General features: G+C 44.3%; 1 protein-coding gene and 1 pseudogene across 1 annotated transcript in view; one reads left to right on the top strand and one right to left on the bottom strand.

Moving 5' to 3' along the window:
• The window catches only part of LOC126259220 (DE-cadherin), a 623,473-nt gene that overhangs the window by 155,649 nt on the left and 448,817 nt on the right, over window positions 1–19,007 (bottom strand). The gene's annotated exons all lie outside the window — the stretch shown is intronic.
• On the top strand, window positions 12,491–12,607 carry LOC126209052 (5S ribosomal RNA; annotated as a pseudogene).

Below are 19,007 nucleotides of genomic sequence, written 5' to 3'. Positions count from 1 at the left end.
TTTAAGTGGGCTCAACTGCACACTGTGTACAGTAAGAAATTGCAAAGAGAGAAACATTTAAAAACATGGGAGAGAGACACTCACAAACAGTCCAGTGGCGTAAGCTCACTGGCGTTATAGAAAACTTGAGGTTTCAACGATAATTTGGTAAAGGACTTTAGAACACTGCCACTCCACCTATTTTTCGAGACCATCTGCCGTTTCACTTCAAAGCACTCCTGTGCATGTGCAGATGTAACTGGTTGATTTGCAAGATAATTCCCATTTTCAAGACAAATCCCTTTAGGGTTAAACTGTCCAGGATGTATTTCTACACTGTAGTTTTTAGGTAGAGTTTCCACATCTCTATAACGAGGTTACAAAAGTGCTACATTTGTGTGTAAAAGACTTTTTTCGATTATGAAACTAAAAAAAGCACGATTACGTACCAAACTGAGTGCGAAAATCTGTGAAACTGTGTCTGTCCGTATGCCGACAGTTTGTGCAAGCTCAAAATTATGTCTTCAGCATGCAAAAAATAATTAAACAACAATGAAAAAAATTTTTTGATCTGTTTTGTTGAGGGATGTGAAATATAAAAGAAATGTCGTATGCAGTGATACTGCACCTCCATTTAAATGTGGCACATTCGCAGTTCCCCCTCTTTGTGCTCAGACAGCATGGTATGGTGGTGGGGGAAGTGTGCCAGCCAGACTGTATGGTGGTGGGGGAAGTGTGCCAGCCAGACTGAGCGCTATGGCACTCCTGCAGGACACAGCTTTTACTTACGAGCCGAACTGAAGACCTCAGTGCGAGAAGGGGATAACCCCATTTTTTCCCTTAGCCAGTTTTTTCAAGCTGTATAAAGAAAAGAAAACTGCAATTCCTTCTTGTGTAGCTACAAAAGAACCTTTAGACTACTATCTTCCCCGATGGTGACGGCATTAACTAACGTCATAAATTTCCATGTCGCAAAGCACTCGATTCTCACTGGGGACGAGAGAGGCGAAAACCACCTTCATCCGGTCATTTAGGTTTTGGACGGATTCCTGAGCAGTATCGGTACTGAATGGTGTCATTCAAATATTTTCAGAATAACGCAATGTATGTGCGACGGTTGACGGCATAAAGATGGATGGTCAAAATACGAAATTAAAAACTGAACAAAATCGTACAGAAAAAGATCCATTACGTGTAAAAGTGAAAACATGTGCATTAATTACACGTGAAAGAAACCACTGTAAATGTGGTATCACAAACTATGAAAATCTTTAAAAAATCACTGCTTTTTGAAGTACTGAAGCAGTGGAGAACTGTTCTACTTAGCTCATACATAGTGCGGTAACAGTGTTGTGAAGCTATCAGTCCCTCACGCGAATCTTTTTTATGATTCACATTACGGAACCCACTGCGTTATTCAACCAGTGCTCATCAACACGGAGGACAGAAACGACACACAAGAGAAATCCTGCGCCACGGTGCGTCCACACTGACGTAACGCAGTAATCAGCAATGCGTATAATGATGGTGACAGCAACACGCGTTCGCGTGAACGTATCGCCTGAGCGCTACGCCAACTCTGACAGGGCGGCAGGGTGATGGAACACCTGACACACGAGCGCGCTCACCGCCCGCGGAAAATTATTTACAGTTCTGGGATTTCGAACTCCCCGACGGCGCGGCGGTTTCAAAACACACCCCACTTTGGGCACGCACGGATCAATTGCAGACAGACAGACATTTCCGGTGCACTGACGAGCGAGACGACACGGATAGAACAGTGACAGCCATCAGTTTGGGCCCATATTCAGTGTACCGACCCGTGTGCGCGAAGGAGAGCCCCTTCTCGTGAATCCTTTAGCTGGTTACAGCAGCAGTACGCATTTGCAGACGGTAACTAAACACGGATAATGAACAGTACAGACTGAAGTGTACAGAAACTTTTGAAAAGTGGTGTCACAGCAGAATACTGAAGGTGAGATGGACAGACAGGAAAAAAACCAATTTCAGTGTTGCTTCTTTAATTAAATATCTAGGGACTGCAATTACGAAGCCGGCCGAAGTGGCCGTGCGGTTCTAGGCGCTGCAGTCGAACCGTGAGACCGCTACGGTCGCAGGTTCGAATCCCGCCTCGAGCATGGATGTGTGTGATGACCTTAGGTTAGTTAGGTTTAACTAGTTCTAAGTTCTAGGGGACTAATGACCTTAGAAGTTGAGTCCCATAGTGCTCAAAGCCATTGTTTTGTAATTACGAACAACTTAAATTGAAACCATCACACAGAGAATGTTGCGTCAAATGTGAATTCTTACGTTTTCGTTTTATTGGCATAATACTTAGAAGGTGCGACGAATCTTGTAAAGCAGGGGTGCTGACCCCGTCGATCTTTATCGACCGGTCCATCGCAGTGGCTTTGCGAGTCCATCTCTCAAAACTTTAGTTCGAAATCTGTTCAAATGAGCTGTTTTTGTAGAATACCAGTTCGCTGACGATGAGTGTTTCGCACAATATCTGTAGGGGATAAATCTGACAATCTTTCGTCCCCATTTGCATTTCACCGCCTTTAACGCTCGCGTCAAGTAACGGACTTTGCTCCTGCATGGTGAGGTTACTACTCGCCAACTGTAACTCGGCGCGTTGTGACCGGAGAGAGTGCTCAGGGTTCGCTGCGGTGTGAGGTGCGGGAAAGGGTGGCGGGAGGCAAGCTCCGCCTCCAGTACGCGACACAAACCTCCGTTCTCGAACTTGTGGATGACGATGTAACAATCAGTTAAATACTTTGTGCTATCGAAAATGAGATTGCTGTTTGTACTGACATGTGAAATAACCGCCGTATCACTTGTTTTCGAAACAACTGTGATCAAAACAGCACAACAATACACCACAGCAAAGGCAGGTACCCCACGAAAGTGTTTTCAACGTGTATGATGGTGTATATTTTAATTTTTGTCACATGGTATTTTGTGCTTATACCTTTATGAATTTCAATATCAGAAGATCTCTAAACTGATCATACTGAAAGTGATAGATTTCAAGCCTGAAAAAGCTGAGCGTCCCTGTTCAAAGTAGACTGCCTACATTAAACTTGCCGTCCTCTTCTGGAATATTGCTGCGCGTTATGGAATCCTTGCCATATAACACTGACAGAACAAATCAAAAACGGTCGTTGAAGGGGAGCTCGTCTGGTATTATCACGGAAATGGGGGGGGGGGAGGGAGAGAGGGATTAAAACAAATGGCTTTTTCGTTGCGGTGAGATTTTTTTTAACAAATTTCTATCAGCAACTTTCTCCTCTGAATGCAAAAATATTTAGTTGACTCCTCCCAACATAGGGAGAAATGGCTACCGTAATAAAATAAGAGAAATCTGAGCACGAAAAGTTTTAGATGTTCATTTTCCCCATGTGATATTCGAGAGCAGAACTGTTGAGAAATTGTCCGAAAGAGGTTCGATGAACCCTCTGCCAAACACTTACTTGTCTGTGGACTGCAGAGGAGTCATATAGATGTAAACACCGCATACAGTCAAAGACGTAACATATTTATGGCACAACTTGTCTCAAATACGGCATAGGTGGTAGGACACATTCTGGAGCATCACGGAATAGCTAATCTGGCAACTGAGAGGGAATAGTTAACTGGCAACCGAGAGAAGTGTGTGGCGCATAAATTGTAGAGGCAAAGGCGGTAGTACCCAGAGTAATCGGACGTGGGCAGCAGTGACGAATCACAGATGAAGAAGCTTGCGCAGAACAGACTAGCATGGATAGCTGCATCATACCAGTACGTGGACTTAAGAGACAACACAAAGTTTCAATAGGGGTGAAAGGGCGTCGGATTGCAGTTGGCGGGTAACGGTAATTTCCGTAAGAGGCCGAACTACGACGATTCATCACCACCCACTGACTGACACAGGCCGTGATCTACAAGCTGGGTAATTAGTCAGTCCACCATGTTCCAAGAACAGGTTTCTCCTCGCTGACTCACAGTCCGTTGTCTCTGATGACTCGTTGGTCAGAGCACGAACACAGTAACATGTGCTTATGGCCTTCACCAGTTATACGTACGCTGAATCGGACTCTAACGGCTGTTTGTATCCAATGAAAGACAGTGCCACAGATTTGCCACAATTATCGTATATACACATCATCTATGGCAAGTTTCTTGTGGTGGACATTTTTCACAGCAGCTACATATAAACTGTAATACTTAGCAATAAATCGTCTTTTTGAATGCTGCACGTGAATTTTTATTTATACACCATGTGTAAGGTGTCAGGCAAATCCAACACCTTCCATGAAAACCCTGACATGATAAGCAAATCCAGTAGTATGTCACATACCTCCGAATAAATCGTGACATTAAATTAACCAAAGTAATACGAGTAACGAGTGAGCAAATGGAATACCACAGACTAACACAAGAATGCCTAAATGCATGTCATACCTTCCCACCGTGGGACAGACGCAGTTCCGAGGGGAGAAACGAGAACAGAAGCCGAGAGCAGAACCGTGTTAAGCTGGAAGGCCCTACGATAAGTGACGGACGGACAGCCACGTCGCCAGCTAACCGCTAGGCGGCTAGGACCACACCACCCGCAAGTTTTAGCGTGAGACTTTTTCGCGTCTCTGTCACGTCAGGACCACCCCCCAGCCCATGTTAAAAGATAGAGCCCTCCAAAAGAACAGTATAGATGTTATGATAAAACTAAAGGACCACACCAGCTACAAGTTTTAGCGTAAGACTTTTTCGCGTCTCTGTTACGTTGCAAACTTTAAAAACATTGCCCCACCACGAAAAGTATAACGTTTCTCATTGGATAGACAGAATTTTTGTAGGCGGAGCTTAAGGTTAACATTGAGAGCCTGATTGGTCAGATGAAAACACAGCCAGACAGTTTTTTTTAAACCAACTTCGGTAAATTGTAGTAAGGAGAAGTTAAGAAGAGTTGCTTCCGAGACAGCGAGGTGAGCAGAGCTGTGCTGCCCGCCGCCCCCTGACGAACACCGACAAGGTAATGAACGCACGCGATGCCGCATTTTTGAACGCATAAGGCTTCACTCGGAACTGCAGAAGTCTCATCTGTTACATCCCCTTTTTGCGTAATACTAGTGTCTATCGTCAATTAAAGCTCATGGTGCTCACATTTGCCACTTGAAGTAAAAATCTGAAACGCGATGATTTTTCTGTTATATAGTTATTGAGAAGCCACATCAGCCACTGTAATTTACGACAAGTTAGATAAGTAATTAAGATAATTGAGGGTCACTGTAGACCATTTTGATAGTTTTCTCTCTTGTGAAACTTAATTTAAACCTAGATTATAGATGTGATATGGCATAGGTCATCCTTCGATCCATTGTAGAACTTGGAAACCCATTCAGGGAATATTCGTTCACATTTTTGTTGAACGCAGTTGGTTTTTACCATCCTGTATTAAAACATTTCCTTTTATCAATAGTGCAATTTATAAACAATGTTTTGTGAGTAGAATAAAATTTCCAATGGTAAACTTAACTGCTTTTTCGACGTTATTTTACCAGCTAACTAAAAATAGGAAAGCCTTGAACCCCTTCCACTAAATTTAGTTAGTATTAAGATTCTTTTACAGGGAGTGCAGTGGAGCTGACGCTGAAATCATTAAGTATTTGGTTATATCATCGCTAGTCTCACTGAACTCTTCTGAATTCTACATGTCATGTGTGGTCTGGCGTCTCCTTACCAGCAACAGGTCCCAGGTTCAAACTAGTCAATTCCCTAAAAAACACGCTCAGAGCGTCGTTGCGCGAAAGTGGTAGGGAGACACGATATAGAACAGACAGACACCACGCAGAATGTTAGACATGCAGTATTTCGCCTTTTTCGACAAGCCATTTTCACGGGATCTCCTGGAATATTAACGTCATTTTTCGTTTTACATACTGGCTTTTAGATTTACAACATTTCACGTAGACATTTTACAGTAAGACTACCTGACAAACCTGGCACTGACCAGGTTTATTTTGCTAATTTTCTATTAGAAACAGAAACAAAAAATGAACTGTGTTTGTAGTGTGCCATCTACATCTACTCTGCAAATCACATTCAAGTGCCTGGCAGAGGGTTCATCGAACCACCTTCACAATTCTCTATTATTCCAATCTCGTATAGCGCGCGGAAAGAATGAACACCTTTATCTTTCCGTGCGAGCTCTGATTTCTCTTATTTTATCGTGGTGATCGTTCCTCCCTATCGAAAAAATTCATTTTACGTACGACGTGTCACCAAAAGTAACGAAGTTTTGGGCTTTATACACCCGACCTGAAATTTTTTTTTTTATCTTGTTGGTACACGTGTTCCTGATGCATGTTTGCATTTTCAGCTGTTTCGAATATTTGGTTTATTGTTGACTTTGGTTCTTGGCGAATCTAATACGAGTAAGTCAAGATTCTACGAGGGACAAATGTTTCATAGAGAGTCGCACTAGCACATCAGTTACTGACGACAATGTGGAACAAGTACAGAAAACGGTTCTGGAAAATAGCCGAACCACCATCAGAGAGATTGCTGATGTTGTCGGTATATCCTTTGGCCAGATCAAGCAATTTTTTCGGATGTTTTGGGCACGAAACGTGTAACATCAATGCTTGTTACGACACTGTTGCATTTCGAACAAAATCGACGTCGCGTAGACATCGCTCAGGAACTGCTGAATGACGTCAAAAACCGCCAAGAACTTCTAAAGAGGGTTGTAACAGGAGATGAAACATAGGCTCACATCTCATTACTTATTCGTAATTTTTTGGAAAAGAAAGAAAGAAAAAGTAAAGTAAAAGAAAGAACGTTGTGTTGCCTCCGCCACCGTGTTCGCCGGACAGGGGCCCTCTGCTACTCCTTTCTATCCCCGAGGCTGAAGAGAGCCATGAAAGGACGTCGTTTAGCCGCCGCTGATTAGATAAAAACAGAATAGCTCAAGGGGCTGAACACTATAACGGAGAGGGAGTTCCAGAAGTGCTTCCAACATTGGAACAAGCGCTGACACAAGTTTATTACATCTGATTATATCTGACGGGGATTGCTTTGAAGAAGACAGAGTTGACAGTGATGAGTAAATACAGTTTCTTTAAGAAAAACAAAAATTCCAGTTACTTTTTGAATACACCACGTATTCGTGTAAATTATGCATGGTGTGAGATGGTGAAATGATCCCGGGCAGTTTCTGTACGCTGAGCGCAGCTGCTTCGCTTGTCTACAACGCGATATTCTAAACGACTCCATGGCAACGCCTCTTCATAGCTCTACAGATGGCTCTTGTTTTCGCCTACAGCCGTTTGCGCTTCCCAGTTGAAAGCTGTCAAAAGCACTGCCAGGTATCAGAAATTTCCCTAAGCTGACTATTGCACGAGTGTTTTAGTCTTGAAGAATAAATATACTAAAACTTTAAGTATGATGCGGCAGTTTTTCACGCACCTCAGTGTTTATGACGTATCTCCTGAGCTATGATAGGCAGTTGGTTCTTACCCTTACAGCGACTGTTGCCTGACATAAAGGGATATGTTTACCAAGTTTAGTTGAAATCGGTGGAGTGGTTTAGAAGGAGTAGAAGGAGATGTGGAAAACACACACACACATTTTTATAACATGTATAGATGTAAAGGTACGTTTCGTTGTTAGTATTTTTCAGTTCATAATATAATATTTACCTTAACTGCTTTAAATCTAAAAACGAGCCGCGCGGGGTAGCCGCGTGGTCTAGGGCGCCTTGTCACGGTCCTTGTGGCTCCCCCCATCGGAGGTTCGAGTCCTCCCTCGTGCGTGTGCGTGTGTGTGTGTGTGTGTGTGTGTGTGTGTGTGTGTGTGTGTGTGTGTGTGTGTGTGTGGGAGGGGGGGGGGGGGGTCCTTAGCGTAAGTTTTAGATTAAGTAGTGTGTAGGCTTAGGGGCCGATGACCTAAGTAGTTCGGTCCCATAAGACCTTCCCACAAATTTAATTTTTTTCTAGAAACGAACACGTGAAAACGAAAAGCCGTGTAATATTCCAGGACACTCACTGATAATGACATGTTAAAAAGGCGAAACGCATCAGAACGTATACAACTTTCGTGCAGCACGCAGAAAGGCGTTTTCTCGCTAGCTAATGCAATTTACATAATGTATATCTGATTGATTTTAAGTAAATTTACCGGACGATAATGGAGAAATAATCTTCCGTAATACGTGGCGAGAAAGATCAATGAAAGTGAGTAATTACAGTTATTTGTGGATTTCTACTGTCTAGGAAAACGTAAATAAGGGCGCCTGGATTGGAAATTTGCTCTTGACGAAAATGGTCAGGAGAGGATGCAAATACAGTAACAACCAACCGCCAGCTCTCGATTGCACTAGCGGAGATTTGCACAAAAGGGTTTAGCAAAGGATCAAATTTCACGAGATAATCCGTTCGAAAGCGGCCAGTTAAAGACAACGAATGTGACTCTTCTGAACTATTTGTTTGCGGCCTGAGGAAATGAACCTGTAACAGAGTTCAGTAACGGAACCCGACGTGGATACCGGACGGTGCAACCTTACCACAAGTTCACGCGAAAACCTATTAGCAAACACTGTGCCCAATTACAATGTATAAGCGAAGCTGTTGACGGCAATTCGCTCAACAGCGCTAACATGGCGCGGCCCGGAAGCAGCAGTGTCTGAACAGAGCACTCGCTGTTTAGGCCGAACAAAGCGTTTCCTTCCGTCCCTAGGTGGAGCATTTCTGCACGGGGCGTTGTCTGGGCTGCAGAGGAAACCACAGAAATGCCCATTCCGTCTCCAGCAATGATTTTCTGATTAAGATGTTTCCCCCAACACTAGAGTATTTTTATGCACATTGAGCTCCTCCAAGTCAATACGTCACAACGCTGCCTGCTGGGCGGTTTGCACACTACGGCACAAGCTCTAGAATCCGGTCTTATGCGATCATTTTACGCTTGAATACGGTAGTCTTGTGTTGTTTTTGCTGCATCAGGCATCTTGGCTGCGAGTGGAACAATTCGTGTCTGACACTTGTCGGAAAATGGCAGAGGAGCAGTGAGGCAACAAGGTTTCTTTGGAGTCGTCCGGCATTTGTGAGCGAGACAAATTGAAACTGACAGTGAAAGTGCATCATTAAGAGGCAGCTAAGGATATCCAAGGGAACTGTACTGCAGTACTAAACGCAACTAAAAAAGACTATAGTGACTGTTTCAAAACACTTTCAAAACGATTTCTGCTGTTTTTATTCAGAGGGAGACCATTTTATGTAAATACTGTGATTTTGTGAACATTTACTTGCTATTGCCACAATCCTAATGGAACTGGGCCACACAGTGAACGCTGATGATACAGCGATTGCTAACCAATGTGAAAAGCTTTGAGGAAGGGAGATGAAGCTGGCAAGAGCTCTCTAAAACTTGTCAAAATACTGCTGCAACAAAAGCTGGAAAAGACAAGTTTTTGCAATTCATCTACGAAATAGAAAAGCTAAAAAGAAAGTAAACATCATTTGCAGAAGAGAACAACGCCCAAACGCTTGTGAGTAAACATGGACCATGCCCTTCCATTCAAAGCCCTCTGAGAAGAAACGAAGCTACAATACATCATCAACCGCAAATTTATCCGGATCACCTGTGGGCGCTTATCCGAAAGTGGTTCAAACATATGTCCTCGAACAACCTTTCTCCGCTTCACAATATTCTGCACCAGTTGGAAAAAATTCTTCTCTACACCAAGACAGAGCTTGATGCTGACATCTGCAGAAACTGTTACATCTCCCTGAAGTCTCCGAGTGGAACTGTGGCGATATTCTCTGCCTCAAACACATCGAAGTCAAGGAGGAACTAGCCGCTAAGTTTACACCTTTGACATGGAAGACGCTAAACAAAACAGGAACTAGAGTGTCACGATGCAAAGTCAATCTCGGGAATTGGAGCTTCAGCAGTGGTGATGAACTTTGCCAGTGGCGTATCCTTCAGACCATCAACTCGAGCCAGTCTGCAGCAAACGGCCGGATATATGTGCAGTGCCAGCGATCTTGATGTAGCTAACAAAGCACTAATCAAAACCACCGAATACTGGTCCAAAGAGTATGAAGAGAAACATCTTTATTTTTTTTAAATCTGCCCGTCTGTATTTTATAAATTCTTGATGTACATATTAGTCACTGGATTTTTTTTATTCTAAGTACGGGGGGTGTTCAATAGGTAATGCAATATTCGTTTCCTGAAAGCAGATTGTTTTTATTTAGGATTTCAATACATCATATTATTCCCCACTCTTTCCGCTACGAAACACAGTTTTTCAGCATAATCTCCGTTCAATGCGACGGCCTTACGCCAACTGACTGCGAGGGTCTGTATCCCCGCATGGTACAATTCTACTGGTCCACGACGGCGCCAACGTCTTGCTGCAAGTGCAAGATCCGGGCTGTAGGCGCACATTTTTGAGCACCCCAATTGGTGGACGCGTGTGTCAGCACTATGAAGGATAGTGGAACGATGTATGGAGTGTAAAAGTTGGAGACGGTGAACAAAACTAGTGTATAACAAAACAACCGTCATCAGCCTTCGTGTAAATCTCTATGCTAAAGTATCCTGTGCAGGTGTCTTCATATGTGCATAATTTCTACATCCCACATGCATTCGAATCTGATCACTGTATTCAAGTCTTGAGCCCCACCCTCTACAATTTTTAGACATTAGCTATCACTTGATTCCTCAGAACATCTGCCATCAATGTATCTCTTCTTTTAGTCAAGTTATGCCAAAAAGCTTTTTCCTCCACAAATCAACTCAGCATATCCTCGTTAGTTATCTTCGGCAATGTTCCACAACGCCACATTTTAAAAGCTATTCTCTTCTTGCTTGTACAGCACATCATTCACTCTCCTCTTCCATATAAGACTATATTACAAACACTTTCAGAGTTGTTGACATTTAAATTTACATTAAATAACATATTACCCGCAGGGAAGCTTTTCTGGCTTTTTCCGATCTACATTTTATGTTCTCTTTACCTTTCCCGTTGCCAGTTATTTTGCCACCAAAATAGTGAAAAAACTCTTCTACTAGTTCAGCGTCTCACTGCCTGCGCTAATTTCCTCATCACATGAATGTCACTTGATAGCACTTCATTATCCTCGCTTTATCTTTATTTATGTCCATCTTAGAAACTTTTCTCGAGACACTATCCATTTTGTTAATATATCTTCCAAGATATTTTCTGAGTTAAAAGCTTTTTTCTTTTTATCTTTCTAATTCTGAAGCCAAACCGTGCAAGAAAGAAATGTATTTTCATTGGAGCCGACGATCCCTTTAGTTATTTCTTATGATAACGTCAAGCATTTTTCCCAATTTTAACGCGCATAATTACCGTTTATATTCACGTCTCGGTATTTACGACAGCACAGAATGCTTATTTTGAGCCTATTTATCACCCACTTGGATTTTTTTTTTTTTACGAAGGTCTTTCAGTACGTAATTCTTCACATTTTCTCTGACAGCAGGGTGATTTTATTCAGGATTCAATTACACCATATTATTCCCCAATCTTTCGGTTATAAAATACATTTTTTTCAACATAATCACCGTTCAGTGCAACGACTTTACGCCACTTTATTGTGAGGACCTGTATGCCTGCATGATGGCACTCTACTGATCGACGTAGGAGCCGAAGTCTTGCTGCATCAATAACCTCCCAATCGTCCACACACCGTTTCCCGACAGAGTGCATTCTTCATAGGGCCAAACAGATAGAAGTCTGAAGGTAGGAGATCCGGACTGCGCGATGGTTGAGGGAGGTCGGTCCAATGAAATTTTGTGAACCACTCTCGGATGAGCACACTTGCATTTTCGTGAAGAAGTTAGTTCGCATTCCTATGGCGACAAACAGACTGAAGTCTGTTTCTTCAAATTCCTGAGGGTAGTACATTCACTTCGGAGTTGATCGTTGCATCATGAGGGATGCTATAAACAGAATAACCCCTTCAAAGTCCCGCAAGACCGTTTCCATGACTTCACAGGCTGAGGGCGAGGCTTTGAACTTTTGCTTCGGAGGAGAGGTGGTATAGTGCCTCTATATGGATTGCGTTTTGTTTCGGGTTCGAAGTGATGTACTCTTATTTCATCGTTTGTCACGATGTTGGACAAAACATTGTCACAACAAGCAGTTCCGCACAGGTGGTCCTTCGTTGCTCTTCATGGACTTTTGTCAGGAGGCGAGAAACTCAGCGGGTACACATCTAACACAAACGTCCAGTTGTACAGCGAGGTGTTTCATTTTGATCCGTCAACCACCGCGAATGAGAGAATCAACAAGTTCCAACACTGCATTAGTCACAGCTGTGTGCGGCCGACCGGCACGCGGGGATCGGACAGGTTTGCGCAACCTTGCTGCGATCCCCAACCACTCACTGTACTTCTGTTCATTGCCAGGTATCCGTAGAGATTCTGTAAGCGCCTATAAATACCTGCGATGCTCGGGTTTTCTGCCAAAAGAAATTTAACAGTAGCTCTCTGCTTGGAAGGCAACTGCCTTGCCGCAGTGGATACACCGGTTCCCATGAGATCACCGAAGTTAAGCGCTGTCGGGCGTGGCCGGCACTTGGATGGGTGACCATCCAGCCGCCATGCGCTGTTGCCATTTTTCGGGGCGCACTCAGCCTCGTGATGCCAAATGAGGAGCTAATCGACCGAATAGCAGTGGCTCCGGTCAAAGAAAACCATCATAACGACCGGGAGAGCGGTGTGCTGACCACATGCCCCTCCTACCCGCATCCTCAACTGAGGATGACACGGTTGTCGGATGGTCCCGATGGGCCATTGTGGCCTGAAGACGGAATGCTTTTTTTCTCTGCTTGGAACGTACTTCCATACAGACGCCATTTAGAAGACAACATATAGCGTCGGCAGATAGCGGGCCTTCATGAAACTACACCGTCTGAAGTGGGAATATTCCACGATATCCCACAACGCACTCCGCATTTTTTCAATCGAAATTGGCCGAGAAAAAAAAAAATTGTTATTTATTGAACGCTCCTCCTACTTTACGCCTGCTTTTTACTCTAGTTTCTCTGGGATTGATTCTTTGTAGTTAATTAAGCTCTGTACATTGTTAATGATCTACTATTACTGTAATAGTTTCTTGTCCTGGAATAGTAAAATAAATATCCTTACAAATTTGTTCTGATAAAGATTGGGGATGTAATAGTGGTTTACTTTGACAACGGAAATTAGTGCGCCGGAGATTCATGTTATGGAAATAAGGTGTCATCTTTCCCCAAATAAATCGAGCAACGTGCCACACACGCTGGGCGCGACAAATCTTGGACGCTGATGTTGACACGAAGTGAAATTATTGATGAGGCAAAGAAGAGCGGCCGTTGGCGCGGCAAGGCGCCGACGTTACGGCCCGGCCTCCCCGCTGGGACTCTTCCGCCGGCGCTGGCCACCATCAAATATTCATTGGCGGACTGGCCTTTGAAACGGAGCATGAAAGATTCGGGTCACGAACCGCGGCCGCAGCAAGCGCCGACGCCGGCGTGTCAAGTGCAGCCACAGTGAACGGCGATGACGCACTTTGCATTGCCCATCCGCCGCGGCGCAGCCACAACAATGCAACAGAGCGACGCTGTGGTTCCTACACGACAGCAGAGCTACCAGGGTAAGTCATCAAGTTTTAACTACCATTTCGAAAACTTAAAGTCACGCAATTACAATTTTGTTTGTGTAACTGAAAAACCTGCGCAATATTGTATACAGTATACTGAAAACCCCTCGCCATAGTGCTGCAGCTGTAAGTAGGCTGTTTAGGTTTTTATATTGGTAACGCCACGTAGCGCTCTCTATGAAAATCACTGGCTGTGCTGTGTGCAGTCCGTGGCTGGTTTGCATTGTTGTTCGCTATTGTAGTATTAGGCAGTTGGCTGTTGGCTGTTAACAGCGCGTAGCGTTGCGCAGTTGGAGGTGAGCCGCCAGCAGTGGTGGATGTGGGGGGAGAGATGGCGGAGTTTTGAGAGCGGATGATCTGGACGTGTGTCCATCAGAGACAGTAAATTTGTAAGACTGGATGTCATGAACTGATATATATATATATATATATATATATATATATATATATATAATGACTTTTGAACATTATTAAGGTAAATACATTGTTCTTTATCAAAATCTTTCATTTGCTAACTATGCGTATCAGTCGTTAGTGCCTTCAGTAGTTAGAATCTTTTATTTAGCTAGCAGTAGTGGCTCTCGCTGTATTGCAGTAGTTCGAGTAACGAAGATTTTTGTGAGGTAAGTGATTCATGAAAGGTATAGGTTATTGTTAGTCAGGGCCATTCTTTTGTAGGGATTTTTGAAAGTCAGATTGCGTTGCGCTAAAAATATTGTGTGTCAGTTTAGTGTTGATCAGAATAGGTAAAGAGCGAAATGTCTGAATACGTTCAGTTCTGCTCAGCTGTTTGAAAAGCAAATAACGTAAGGGGTTTATCAGCACAGTAATTCATTAATTTTTCTAAGGGAAAGTTTCACAGCACGCCGCTAAATGTGCCAAAGGAAATAACGCAGTACGCTGATACAGTGACGATGAGCTGAGTCATTCGTTTTGGCTCTTCCACCGGTTTGCTGTGGTACTGTGACGCACCGATTTCAATATACAATGACGGAAAAAGGAAATCGCAACACCAAGAAGCAGTTGTGCGACAAACGAAAGTTGGCAGGCGTGTTTCTACATCTGCCAGACGATGTAATAGTGTATTCAAGGCCGGCCGAAGTGGCCGAGCGGTTCGAGGCGCTACAGTCTGGAACCGCGCGACCGCTGCGGTCGCAGGTTCGAATCCTGCCTCGGGCATGGATGTGTGTGATGTCCTTAGGTTAGTTAGGTTTAAGTAGTTCTAAGTTCTAGGGGACTGATGACCTGAGAAGTTAAGTCCCATAGTGCTCAGAGCCATTTGAACCATTTTTTTTTTTTTTTTTGTGTATTTAAATTTCGCGCTAGTCGCGTAAGAGAGGCGTTAGTAGAGCCACAATGAGGTTGCAAATCAGGTTTGCTTTAAATACACGCTGTAACGGCCGTGAACGTCAGTTGCCTTTGAGATATGAAGTGGTGAGCTGATGTTAGTGAAGAACGACTTAACGGCGACAAAGACGCAATTAGCAACAACTCACTGAGTTTGAACGAGGTCGTGTAACAGTGCTACGAGAAGCTAGATGTTCCTTCCGAGATACTGCTGGCAGCGATGGACATGTGACGGTACGATCGCAAGAAGACTGGGCTCCAGACACCCACGTGGCACTACCGACATGAGACCATTGTGTTCGGTGTATGGCTCTGGCGCATCGTACTGCATCTGCAGCAGCTATTTTAACAGCAGGTGCCAACACAGTGACACAACGTATCGGTTACTTAAAGCTCAGCTCCGAGCCACACGCCCTGCTGCGTGCATTCCACTGATCCCAAACCACCCCCATTTGTGACTTTAGTGTTGTCAAGCGATAGTCAATTGGAGGGCGGGGTGGAGGTCTGTTGTGTCTTCTGATGAAAGCTGGGTGTGCCTCGGTGTCAGTAATGGCCATGTGTTGGTTACAAGGGGGCCAGTTAAGGGCCTGCAACCAACCTGCGTGCGCCCTAGACACACCAGACCTACACATGGATTTATGATCTGGGGTACGATTTCGAAGGAAGGAAGCGTCCCGTCGAAATCGAGGTCATTAGAGACGGAGCACGAGCTTGGATTGTGCAACGAAGGGGAATGAAGTCGGCCGTGTCGTTTCAAAGGAACCGTCCCGGCATTTTCCGGGCGCTATTTAGGGAAATCACTGAAAACCTAAATATGGATGGCCTGGCGCGTGTGTGGACTGTCGTGGTTATCCCTCGCACCTTGACTGCAGATTTGTAAGTTAATCTGGTGATGGACCTTTTGCGCTGCCATTCATGAACAACATTCCAGGGGCTGTTTGCCAACTGGTTGACGCTCGCTCACATACCGCTGATGTAACCCAACATACTGCACAGTGTGTCGACATGTCTCTTTGGCCTGCTCGATCAGGTCTCCAATCGAGCAAATACGGGACACTGTCGGACGACAAGTCCAGCGTCATCCTCAAACATGTGCAACATACATGGAGGCAGCCCCACGAACTGACATCCGGCACCTATACAACGCAATGCATGCCCGTTTGCGTGCTTACTTTCAACATTCTGATGATTACGCCGGTTGTTAAATGCACCAGTATTTTACATATGCAATGCCTTTTCTCACGCTTACGTTAAGCTACGATCTTGAAATGTTAATCAAAAAATGGTTCAAATGGCTCTGAGCACTATGGGACTCAACTGCTGAGGTCGTAAGTCCCCTAGAACTTAGAACTACTTAAACCTAACTAACCTAAGGACAACACACACATCCATGCCCGAGGCAGGATTCGAACCTGCGACCGTAGCGGTCGCGCGGTTCCAGACTGTAGCGCCAGAACCGCTCGGCCACTAGCGGCCGGCGAAATGTTAATCACTCAAATATGTTACCTAAACAAACATTTCCGAAATTTCGTTACTCTACATTAATTATGTTTGGCGCTGACTTTTTTTTCCCTCAGTGTATAAAGAAATTCATCGAACATATATTCTTATTGCACTGAGTTTCATAATTCTCTTTACCAACAGATCACAGTACTCTTTAGAGCGAATAGTGTTCCAATACAACGTTAAAAAAACTATAATTTCGAAAGGATTTCGTGTTCGCTACTTTGGTACAACCTAGAAGGATAACCTTACATAAAAATTCAGCAAACACGGTTAGTGGTCGCTGCTACATGACTCATTTAGTATTACGTTTTTGGGGAAATCCGAGTGCTGTGACAAGAGTCCCCCCCCCCCCCCCCCATAGAATCCAATTCTAAAGCTTGTGTAACGTTAACGGGCCACTCCCGTTTCCCCACTTGTTTGCTCCTGCTTAGCGCATGTCCCGCAAAGTACAACTTTTCTCCTCAACGCGCAAGTCCTACGAAGTTTTCTGGGAATTGTTTGCGAAGAAGAATGCGTATTAACGTAGATCAAGCTGAACCGGCCGGCATCCAGGATATCCGGTAATTGGGATTCCTAGCGACCGTGGCCCGCGGCGGGCGAGCATTCCAGCGACGAAATGCCGCTGGTGTTTACCGTGCCCTCTCATCTGGCGCTTTGTTATTTAAATCCATTGCGCGCAGCCGTAATACCGCAGCGCACCAGCCGGCTATGGACCGGGCGTTAAAGGGCAGTACATCACGCCGATGGCTGCCCCCCGGCACACTGCAAACAGCGCCGATCCCAAGTCAAACACAATCCTACGGCATACTTTGCCTCGCGCAGCTTTCGGGGACGACTTCCACAATACGACAATTTGCTTTGCGGTAACGAGCAACGCTGCGCACAAACGCGCGATTCCAACTGCAACGATTACGGGGAGCGCAATGGCGGATTACTCATGCACCACTGTTGTAAACGAGGAACAAAAGGTTTTCGTCCCAAATCTTGTTGGCCAAAGGTCTTTTTGGTAACAAAAGACATTTGTGTATTTCACTTGATACTTACATTTGTTTATGAAGGATTTACTGCGGTCCGAAATTACACTGCGGTGACAAAGGCATGGAATCGCGATACACACTAATGCAGATGGCGGTAGTATCGCGTACACATGGTGCAAAAGGGCAGTGCATAGACGGAACTGTCCTTTTCACTCAGATGATTCATGTTCAAAGGTTTCCGGCGTGATTCTGGCCGAACGACGAGAAATAACAGACTTCAAACGCGGAGAGCCAGATCCATAGGACATTCTATTTCGGAAATCGTTAGGGGTTCAATATTCCGAAATTCACAGTATCAAGAGTGTGTCGAGAATACCACATTTCAGGCATTACCTATCACCGCCGACAACGCAGTGGCCGATGGTCTTAACGACCGAGAACAGCTGCGTTTGAGTAGGGTTGTCAGTGCTAACAAACAAGCAACAATGCGTGAAATTCTCGCAGAAATCTATGAGGGACGTACGACGAATGTATCCGTTAGGACAAGGGCGGCGAAATCTGTTGTTAAGGGCCTATAGAAGCAGACGACCGACGTGAAGTGCCTTTCCTAAGGGCAGGTCGCCTGCAGCGCCTCTCAGGGGTTCGTCACCATATCGGCTGGGTATTTACATCATGTCGGTTATGATTCGCACAGGAAGTTCGAACACAACCTGGTAGTAGGAAACGTACTATTTATAGACTTATGTGGTAAGTGTATAAGACATGAATGGGAAGGCTGTCGCATGCGTCAAGCCGAAGGATCACAGTAATGTTATTTGTTATAATCTACTAAAGCTTTTGTTACATGCATCTCTGCTGACCCAGGCTAACTATATGGACTGTTTTTTTTTTTATTAAACATTACATTTTAGAACACGTTTCACAACTTACACTTCATTGTTATTCTTAGACGGCCATTCCGGCAGTTTGTGTTCCACTGTGTTCTTTTCTCTCCTGAGAGTCTACATTTGAGACTGAGTGCTTCATGCACTGGCCTACTATCTGCAGTTTGGAAAATTGAAGCCACCACATCTGCTCTATTCGCTAGCCCGATTCCAGCGACGAAAAGGTTTCCATCTACTTGTGACCACTTGCTGGCATTTTGGCGCAATAAATGGTAATATTAAAAAGGCATTGTGGAATTTACATATAAGGCCAAGTCGGTAGCCACGTCCTTAGTTAGGTGGTACTTCGATAGCCTACCTAGATGTATAGCGGTGACAGTAAAATATTAAAGGTGCGGTACATGTAGCGGAATGATGGCTGACCATCAGCGATAAGAAAGAATATATTTATGTTTTGGGAAATACAATGAAAAATAGTAACTTGCTTTGAGGCAGATGATATTCTTCCAGTAACAAACGAGTACAGCCTCCCTCATCACACCAAGTGCCGCGGGCATTAAGACAGGTTAATGATGGGATGTCCCCCAATTCATATCAGTGTATGTACCGATGGAAATGGATGCACGGTCTTTAGTTATTCAACATTTGAAAGTAACGAGC

Source organism: Schistocerca nitens, chromosome 1, assembly GCF_023898315.1.
Source record: "Schistocerca nitens isolate TAMUIC-IGC-003100 chromosome 1, iqSchNite1.1, whole genome shotgun sequence".
Taxonomy (NCBI): Eukaryota; Metazoa; Arthropoda; class Insecta; order Orthoptera; family Acrididae; genus Schistocerca; species Schistocerca nitens.
This window is presented reverse-complemented; position numbering and strand designations above follow the sequence as displayed.